This window comes from Octopus bimaculoides, chromosome 5 (genome assembly GCF_001194135.2).
Source record: "Octopus bimaculoides isolate UCB-OBI-ISO-001 chromosome 5, ASM119413v2, whole genome shotgun sequence".
NCBI classification, from domain to species: Eukaryota; Metazoa; Mollusca; class Cephalopoda; order Octopoda; family Octopodidae; genus Octopus; species Octopus bimaculoides.
The window spans coordinates 98,577,178-98,587,152 of NC_068985.1; the positions used below are offsets into that span (position 1 = coordinate 98,577,178).

Sequence of the window (9,975 nt, forward strand, 5' to 3'; positions counted from 1 at the left end):
AAAAATGAAATGAAAACGTTATCGATTGCTTTCTTTTCTTCTTTAGTTTAAAAGTAATCTTTTATCTTTTATCATTTATTTGGTTCAGTCATTAGACTGCGGCCATACTGGGGCACTGCATTGAAGAAATTTTAGTCGAATGTATCGACTCCCAGAACTTATTGTTTTTAAAGCCTGATACTTATTCTATCGGTCTCTTTTGCAGAACTGCCACGTGGACATAAGCTCACCAGCACCGGTTAGGCGGTGATGGGGTACAAATACAGACACTAAAGCACACACACACACACACACACACATATATATATATATACGATGGGCTTCTTTCAGAGCAGCGCATCCTTCGTACAATTCTCTAAAAGCTTTGGTCAAATCAAAGTTGCGACGGAAAATAATTACTCACCTTCTGTCACAAGATGGTTGCCCATCACGCAATGGCTTGAAGATAAAATCACACACATGTAAAGTAAACGTGTTACCAACCAATTACAACAAATTTAATATATAATCTTTTCACAGAAATAAAATTAAACGTACCCGTAACCCTAATTTTTTGTCTCATCACCAACGAAAAAAACTCGCCTTCGTGCATTTTAAACCAACGGAGTCCCTATACATCTGCAGAGGTTATTCAGGAGTCGGAATTAAGTCGACATTAAAATCGGAACTCATACTTGAGTTGCCTTGTCTGGAGTTTATAAAAGGATGCGTTGTTCGTGCAAGGGCGCTGACAGTTGTACGATCAGTATGAATAAGTAAATGTCATTTGGTGGATGCAGGGACGAAAACGGTTATGGAATCACACTTCTGTCTTTAGTGAACCAAGCAAATGTATGCGTAATATATGCGTAAGAAACCTTTGCAAGGAGTGACAGACTGGAGATGGTGGAAATCGACGCCCCTGAGAAGGGCTGCCGACTTTGTTGTTTCCTCAATTCATGTAGAGGAACTATTTTGTAAAATATTTTCTATTATTTCATGAATTTTTAAGGTAAGCTGGCAGAATCGTTACCATGAGGGGCAAAATGCTTGGAATTTCCTCAAGTTTAACCTTCTCAGTTCAAATTCTGCCGAGTTCGATTTTGGCTCTCATATTTCTGGGGTCAATAAAATAAGTACCAGTCGTTCACTAGGGTCGATGTAGTTGACAAGATTTCAACCCTTGTGCCTATAGCAGAAAGAATTATTCCATGAAGCCTATAAAAAAAAAGATGAAAAGGATATCAGGCCCTGTGAATTGTAATGTCTGAGGATCAATAAAGAAATTATAATTGACTCCTGTCGGTGTTTTTCTTTCATCATTTACCTTTCTTGTTTACCCCTCCTTTCTCTCGGTTAGCCTTGATTCAGTCGACCTATGATCAAAAGCGTGTTAACCGCGTAAATCATTATTTTTTTCTTGACATAATCTACATGAAACTACACGATCTAATATTTGTTATTTTTTAAAGAGTGTGGAATATAATTTAAGGGAGATTTAGTTACTATTTCTAGCATATCGAACGACCACTCAAAGGTATCTTCATTGGCTTGGTTCAGATGCCTTGCGCTCCTCAGTTGCTTGGTATTGCAGGTTTTTCTGTAATTGTTACCTAAGATACATAAATGCTGTTCATTATTTACATTATTTACATTTGACGGCTATTTGTCCTCATCTTGTTTGTTGTTATATCCTCCAGTTGGAGGATGGAGGGTATATCAGCCGAAACGCTGTGTTAACAACAAATAAGATGAGGACGAAAATCCGTCAATTGTGGATAATGTAAATAATGTAAATAATTCATCTCTTAAATATAGAACTGTATTATAAATGCTGTTATTCTTTAACCTCACATCACCTTTTACTGTCTTAAAATAGGAAGGATACATTGAACATTATAATCCTTGATATGCAAAAAAGGTTTGATGGTCATGACTGGAATGCCTTTCATCAAAGGTCTTCTGTTTTAAAGAAATTTTGTAGCGGTAAGACTTCTAAATATAAAATGTCGTTCGGCACCAACATAAATGAATTCTAGCATCTTCGATTCAGCAATTCCTCCGGGGAGTTTTTCTAACTCTTCCTAAGACCGTTCCAGATCAAAGGAGATAATCGTTTAGTGTGAATGTGGTAATCATGACATTTTCAGCAATAACAAATAAATATTTGAACATAAAAGTAATAACAAAACTATGCAATTCATTTCTAGAATATATGTCTGTTAAATGTTACCATTTTTAGATAGCGCGTGCGTCTTATGATATTTTTGTTACTGCTTTTTACAGCAAAATAATATACATGATCGTTTTTCTGATCTGTTGACAATGACCCAAATACTATACGGATATTTAGCTTGATGTAATATTAATTTCAAATTTTGGCACAAGGCCAGCAATTTCAAGGGGAGGGGTAAGTTGATTACATTGACTTCAATGCTCAACTGGTACTTATTTACCAACCCTGAAAAATGAAATCAAAGTCTACACCGGCAGAATTTGAACTCAGAACGTAAAAACGGACGAAATGCCACTAAGCATTTTACCCTGCGTGCTAACGGTTCTGCCAGCTTACTGCCTTAGTTTGATGAAATATTCTTTTCTACTCTAGGTACAAGGCCCACAATTTGGGGTACTTAATTTATCGACCCCAAAAGGATGAAAGGCAAAGTCAACCTCGGTGGAATTTGAACTCAGAACATAAAGGCAGACGAAATAGTTTGATGTAATATTGGTTGGTGACAATCATCATTTTAGTCAAAAGAAACAGTTTCTAAAATACTATCTTTTGCATTCCACTCGAGAATGAAGAAATAATTTCCAGATTATTGTTACAGATAATCACAGACGTTAACCATTCGATCACTAAGTCCCAATATGGTATTATAAGTACCATCATAATTCAGGCTTCTTTAATTCAGCTACTGTAACAAAAGTTTTTTTTTTTAAATGCCAAATTTCGTGCTACAATGAGTGTCCAGTCAACAAGCTATGACAGTGTCCTAGCTCTGCAAATAAGGAGAAATTTTCGTCTGATTTAGATAATATTGAAAGTTGTTTAGTATATTTTTCAAATATTGTATGGGGTTATGTATTCCGCACAGAACACTTAGATGGTTTTCCGAACCAGAAACTATGGTTTGATAAAAAATATCAAACAAAACTGGAAGTACGCACCATTGCTTTCCGTTCAGGTGTGTCAAATCCATTGAGCGGCATTTTAAAAAGAAGTCGGTAAAAGAAACTTTTGCTGTTTAAAAGAAAGGTTGGAAAACATCACACACTACAAAAAATCAATAAACAAATATAGTAAAGCAAAAATCAGTTGATACAAAAAAATAATCACTTAAAAAAAAGAACAGAGGGCTATAAGCAACTCCATGTAGTAAGTACTTGTTATAACAATTTTGTAGTCAGGAAGAATAAAGAAACCGGATTTTATTCTGGGCAATGACAACGCTCTCGTAGAATCAGGGATGGGCTGAAAAATATATTTACAACTACAACCTTTCATAAGATGAGGGTTTCGAAGATTATTCCAGCCTAAGTAATCAAAAGACTTTTTTTTCACAACATAACTACTCTTTGATATTCAATCATGTCTCATTTCTTTCGTAATTTACCGCACACAAAAAGGCGGCGAGCTGGCAGAAACATTAGGACGTCGGGCGAAATTCTTAGCGGTATTTCGTCTGCCGCTACACTCTGAGTTCATATTCCGTCGAGGTCAGTTTTGCCTTTCATCCTTTCGGGGTCGATAAATTAACTACCAGTTACGCACTGGGGTCGATATAATCAACTTAATCCCTTTATCTGTCCTTGTTTGTCCCCTCTGTGTGTACCCCTTGTGGGCAGTAAAGAAATAAGAAACATTAGCATGCCGTGCGAAATGCTTATCTGTATTTCGTCTGTCTTCATGTTCTGAGTTCATATTCCACCCAGGTCGACTTTACCTTTCATCCTTTCGGGGTTGATAAATTAAATAATCGACTGTCCCCCTCCCCAGCCGATAAACTGACGTACACAAATCTGAATTGAAAACGATCGTGGGTATCACGAGTAACAACGTCGCCTAACGGTAGATATTGGAACTACAGTGCAATATGAGCTCCTCCGAAAGACTGATGAATAAGACAACACAGCTGATTTCATGATTTCGGTCACTCAGCGGCACTACTTTCTGGTGTGCAGCTTAATATTTACTGTACATATTTTTATATGATTTTATTCTTATTTATTGTACAGTAACATGATTCTATGTGCTTTTAACGGTTTTCTAGTGATTTTACGATTCCAATATTTGTGGCGGTCAGACGTAAAACCGAGTAAATTGAATTAACTTGATTTTTATTTTTCCATGTTATTTTTGAAAACTGACGTATCAAGAACGACTTAAGCCGAGGTATGTCTGTATTACGTTATTATTTTTCATTTTGTTATTTTTCATTTTGTACGTTGTACGTGTGTATTCATCATTATCTTATTTGTTTTATTCAATTTTAGAATAATTGAAGCATGTATTGAAGCATGTATTGTACTTATTGTGCGTGACTTGTGGTCCACTCTGTATTTCCAAGATTTTTTTTGTCTTTTTACGTCTGACTTTCGCTTCTTAGTGTACAAACTCCTGAAGACCGATTCTGAAACTTCAGTATTTTTCTTCAGACAATTTCACCAGTAGCTGCACGTGAAGTCTTCTAATCAATCGACTCCTATGCTCAGTTTAACATAAAATTGCCGCAAGATTGGAATGTGAGTATATTGATCTTACTCCTATATGAGCAAGTACGGCTACAATGTTGTTCAGGATTGTTATCATGCATTAAAGTTCACTTATACAGCTGTCACATAGGCATATGTGGAGGCGCAATAGCCCAGTGGTTAGGGCAGCGGACTCGTGGTCGGAGGATCGCAGTTTCGATTCCCAGACCGGGTGTTGTGTGTGTTTATTGAGCGAAAACACCTACAGCTCCACGGGACTCCGGCAGGGGGTGGTGGCGACCCCTGTTGTACTTTTTCGCCCCAACTTTCTCTCACTCTTTCTTCCTGTTTATTGAGTAATGCTGCGATGGAATGACGTCTCGTCCAGCGGGGGGAACACATACGCCATAGATACCGGGACCGGACCCATGAGCCTGGCTAGGCTTTGAAAGGGCGTATAAATAAAACAACAAAAAAACAGACAAATAAAGCTGTTATTAGAGAATTATAAACAGAAATAATATGCCGTAATTCTTTCGATCATGGCGTCCAGAGTTTTCTCATGAGGATGCAAAATTAACAACTTGGACCGAAATGTGAAGGAAATGTTAACTTCAGAAAGGAGTAGGATGTTGATCCTCTTCAAATTTCAGGATGTGTAAATATCAGTGAATCTTTCCGACCAGAAACTTCTCACCTCCTGCAAAATGTAGACAAGAGCAAACAACAACAAATTTCAAATTTGGCACATGGCCAGCAAGGATAAGTCGATTTACATCGACCTCAGTGTCAAAGTGGTACTATTTCATTGCCCCTGAAAGGCAAATCTCGACGGGATTTGAACTCGGAATGTAAAGACGGACGAAATGGCGCTAAGCATTTTGTCCGACGCGGAAACGATTCTGTCTACTCACCACCTTAGTACACTGTATTATATTGCTGTGTCTTTAATTGTTTATATATATTATCTTTGTAATCTAAGCTTTTATATTTCGTCTTTGAGCTCTGTCAAGATATATTTCAATACATGTACCTCGCTTCAGCTTTTGATAACTCATATAATTCTATTCCATTGTATTTTAGTTTAGTCTATTTCATTAGAATTAAAAATCTATTTGGAGTATCTCATCTGTAATATATTAATGAATTAAATTAACGATTCAGTCCATGTATTTCTATTTTATTCTGTAGGAGGTTGTCAACCGAATAGCCTTACTCTAATTAGAGAAAGAAGACTGACTATCAATTTAATTATATATTATCGTGATGCTTTCTTCCCATTCATTCAACAGACAATTATACGTACGAAAACATTAATTGAAATCTATAGCAATAAAAATACATAGGTATGAACGTGGGAAAATAAGCTTAAAAGGTTTTCGATGGGTTGTTAATTAAGTACCGAGGATAGGTTAAGTCGGAATTGAAAGGACGTCGGACTCAAATGCTTTACGTTATCTGTTTAAATCTTTTTATGTCCTGATTTCAAATCCCACGTGGTTCGACTTTCTGGAGCGAGATAAAATTAATACCAGCATGCGTTAGGTTGATCTAATCGGCTGTTTTCGCGTTCAAGAATTTGAGGTTTTCTATCGGCATTAGAAAACATTCAAGATAACAATACCAGCGCGGGAATGAAAGTGCGAGGCCTAGTAGTTAGGAGTGTTCGGCTTGTGATCGTAGGTTCAATTCCAGGACTAGGCTGTGCGCTGTGTCCCTAGAGCAAGGTATTTCATTTCATGTTACTCCAGTCTTTGCAGCTGCTATGAGTAGCAACTGAGTAGTGGTGCATATCTCTCTCCTTCTAGCTGTTACATCTTAGATGTCGAAGGTGAAGGGACCGAGAGGTTGTCAGTATTTTCTCACAACTGTGTAAACTAGATTACTTTACTTTTGATTTGACTATGAAATATCTCCTCTTACTCATGGAAAACAAAATTCATTACCAAAACCTTTAGCTTAACCTTGATTTTAGTAACAATCGAAGTCGTATTTTTAATTTGATATGTCTCTCTTCAACCTTTCATATTACAAAATTTGCCTGACCTCTTTTCGTTCAGTGTGATATTTCTTCTGCTTGAATTTCTTTGCCAATGGTTATCTCTCTCTCTCTCTCTCTCTCTCTCTCTCTCTCTCTCTCTCTCGGTACCAACAATCGCAATACTAATTGTGAATGACCAAAGGACTCTGAGTCTCCTTGCCGTTTCTTCTTACTTATCTGACTCCTTCCTTTCAAGACTGAGTTCACATATTATGAGTTATCTATGACGGTGCGTAGCTCAGTGGTTAGAATGTTGCGCTCACGATCGCAAAATAATGGTTTCGATTACCGAATCGGGCTATACATTAAATTCGGAGCAAAACACTTCATCTCACGTTACTCTGCGATCATTTCGACACCTGTCGTGTGGTACACCATGCATCTGTTCTGCAATATCGTTTCGATGGAAAGATTGAGCTAAGGTACAGCAAAAACATTTAATCACCGTTGAAAAAATCATCTGCACAAGTTGTTCAGCAAGAATTTGCGGAACCATCCTCCATCGTCTAGGTCAGAGAATCCATCATAATTAGAAGTCTCATAATGCTTAATTATCTTGAAGGACTTTAAAATTTCATTTTACATTTGCGTTGTTTGGTTTCGAAAGGTCAGTCCTACACAGAATTTCTATCAAAGATCATGTGTCTTAGATTTAATTAGTTTTTGGTTATCATGAAATATAAATGCTTACATGAATTCTTAAAGGAAAAATATAGCACTAATTAATGAGATTCTTTCAGTTACATTTGTACAGAAATTAATATCTTATTTTATAATATGCTTCTACTTCTCTCCTGATCGAATATGGAGTATGACGTTTATCTTCTTCATGTTAATAGCTTTAATCTTAAAGTATTTGTAATAGTATCAAATCACTTCAACTTTCTCTGTTTTAACGTCTATGAATTAAACTATTAATGAGGGTGTAAGAAATATGAAACTACTATCAGAAGGAACATTCAACTCCCGCTTATGAAAATGAATAAAGCAACTCTGAAAGTGCTGAGCTCAGCAAAATTTAGCTAAATCTATTCCAAAGTTAGAAAAACCCCGATTAAGTGTTTAATGATATCTTAATAATATACAATTTAAATTTGAGAAAACTTCAATGACAAAGTATAGCAAAACCCCTCTGGTTTTGATTAATGGTGTTGTTGTTGTTGTTTATTTATAGGTCAATCCGGATTGAGCAAACCTATGACCAAAAGTATTCCAGCCGTGGCTGTCTTTTTGGTATGTCTAGGATTACGTTGTCCAATGTATTCTTTCATTTTTAAGATAATAAGGTGTAATACGAGGCAAGTTTTGGTAGTTATTTTAGCAGGTCGTACAACAACCAAAGCCTCTTCTGTTGGCTTCTATGAATAAGATTGTTGCCTTTTGGTCCCAGGTGAGCACTAATATGAGCAAACCTATGACCAAAAACGTTTTAGCTTTAATCAGCTCGTCTGGTTTGAAACAGGATATATAGAACTGTGTTATCCTGTGCCCGAGTCCTTTTTTTAACGAAGTATCGTTTTGTTGGAAATATTAGCAGCTATTTCAAGCCTATTAAGCAACCAATAGAGGTTCTTTCATTGGCTCTCTTAGCTAAGTTTGATCTATATTACTTAGTTGATGATACTTCTAAGAGACGAGTAAGCAAAGCTTTCTTTTAATTAAAATTTTCCATAATAAACTTATTTCCTGTAGTCAGCATTATTAAGGAATATAGAATATTTGTAAAGTTCCGAAATTCTTCTGTTCTAATGTTATTTAGATTAATTATAGATTAAAATATAATCAAGATAATTAAATTAGGCACAAGTTGTTCACATCAAGTTTTACTTATAGATTAAAGTTTCTCAAGCGTTCACATTCAATTTTGTTTAGAAATTAAACATTTATTCTGGAGTTTTATGTTACCTGAATCCTAATTTTACTTAGTCCTCTTATCGAATATAGAAGATAAATTTTCAATGTGAATCCTCATTCCAGATGAGAAGTGACCACTGCTAGTGAATTAAGTTAAAAACTAGAAGAACTAAGCTTCTTTTTGAGTAATGTCAATGTTAAAAAAAAAGGAAAAGAAAGAAAAGAAGACACCTCTCAACATTGAACTGAAGGAGTTTTACCAGCAGGTTTAACAAGAAACTATGAAAGACGTCAGGTGCAATGACCTAGAAATAGAAACGTAAGCCAGTGTTTCCATGAAACAATGATATCTTTTGTCTTGTTTTATTGCCGTCTAACACTAACTGACCTGGCGAGATGTGATCTAAAATGTTTTTGAGATAAGGAGAGGGATTGTTGGAAATTATCCAGTCAGCAGCCATAAAGAAACTATAACAGACGCAATTGTCTCTTTCACACAGTTAGTGCTAATTTACTTGTTAAGGATGGGAGCTGAATACAGTAAATATTTATCTACACTCAAAGCTATGAACCAATGAAAGAGCCTTTATTAAGGGTGGGGATACTTTTTTTAATACCAGGGGACAATTGCAAGTACATAAGAAAATTGGAAGTGTATCGCTTCTGTGCTCAGAAAAATAATGAATCTTTGATTTTATCAATGCAAATGCTTTCAACTTATATTCAATTACTGTTCGGATGATTTTTAACGTTTAAACCGTTCTTGCCATATTTTCTTCCTTTTATAGAGGCATTGTTACCTGGCGGTTTCAGAGTCTTTTTTATCTGTTTCAATCATTAGACAGCGGACATGCTGGGGCACCGCCTAGAAGAACTTTTAGTCGAATGAATCGACCCCGGTACTAATATTTTAAAGCCTAGTACTTATTCGACCGGTCTCTTTTGCTGAACTGGTCGGTTACCGGTTCGTAAACAAACCAACTCCGGTTGTCAAGTGGTGGTAGGAGTAGGGAGAGACACAAACACAAAAACACACATATCTATCTATCTATCTATCTATCTATCTATCTATCTATCTATCTATCTATGTATGTATATATATATATATATATATATTAGAACAAATAATAAGGTACTCAGATATCTGGATGGTTGTACACTTACAGATTTTTATTACTATGTTACATGTTTTTATAAATCATATATTAGCACTTGCATCTATTCTAGTAGACTCTCCAGATGGTCACGTGTGAGCAACGAAAGAGAAAGAGGGAGAGAGAGAGAGTGCACAGTTTGTAACGTCCTGTACACATATATGCGTATACATATATATGTACACATATATATTATATATTATTGTTAAATGTGTATATATATATATATATATATATATATATATATAT

The 9,975-nt window shown here is 35.8% G+C and overlaps 1 long non-coding RNA gene across 1 annotated transcript in view; it reads left to right on the forward strand.

The window, feature by feature from the left end:
* The first annotated feature begins 3,851 nt into the window (after window positions 1–3,851).
* LOC128247857 (uncharacterized) overlaps window positions 3,852–9,975 on the forward strand; it is a 95,866-nt gene continuing 89,742 nt past the window's right edge. The window contains exons 1-2 of the long non-coding RNA XR_008264181.1: window positions 3,852–4,378; window positions 4,642–4,728. This is a non-coding gene — a long non-coding RNA (uncharacterized LOC128247857). The remainder of the gene's footprint in view (window positions 4,379–4,641; window positions 4,729–9,975) is intronic.